A 790-nucleotide genomic window follows, 5' to 3' on the forward strand; every position below is an offset into this window, starting at 1 on the left:
CTGTTTCCACTCACCACTCCTCAACCTTACATCCTCTTGGTGTACTCTCTACCTCTTCCCCTCCCCCCCCGGCTCTCCCCGCCCTTTCCCCGGTCTCCCCCCCCTCCGCCGGTACGGCTCCCCCAGGCAAATAAACCCTCCCTCCCCCATGTCCCCTTGCGCGGCACCCCCCCAAGCCCCATCCCTGATCCCGCCCCCCTCGCAACCTATCCCCTCAACCTCCCTCTCGACCTCCCTACCACCCCCACCACCTCAAAGCCCCCCTCCGCGCCTCGACACCCTATCCCCTTATCCCCTAAACTCCAGCTCCCGCCGCGTCCGCTTGACCATTAGGTCGTGATGTCCACCGCCTCCGCGCAGCGCAGTGCTCCCCCGACGATTGACAGGATCGGGTGGTGGGGTCCCACTCCGTCCCAGCCCCGCCTTGGGACATTAAGCGCGGTGAAAGAGCGCAAGCGCGCCCAGAAGTCCACTACTGCCCGAGCGCGGGCGTATTCCAGGGGGGTTGCTGCTGCTGTTGCTGCTGCTGCTGCTGCTGTTGCTGCTGCTGTTGCTGCTGCTGTTGCCGTCCCCGGTCCCGCGATGGGCCCCTGCGTTTGATCCTCGAGTACCGGCGCGTTCAGCGGCGGCCCCTCGTGCGGTCTCACTCCGTTGGCCAGGTGAAAGAAGTCCGTTATCCGCCGCTGTTGGGGCCCTTGCGCCTGGATCTGTTGCGCTTGCTCTGGCTGTTCTGTCGCGGGTTAGCCGCCCTTTCCAGTCGCCTTCCGGCTGCTCGCAGACAACACCTGCC

This window comes from Volvox carteri (genome assembly GCF_000143455.1).
Source record: "Volvox carteri f. nagariensis unplaced genomic scaffold VOLCAscaffold_27, whole genome shotgun sequence".
Classification (NCBI taxonomy): Eukaryota; Viridiplantae; Chlorophyta; class Chlorophyceae; order Chlamydomonadales; family Volvocaceae; genus Volvox; species Volvox carteri.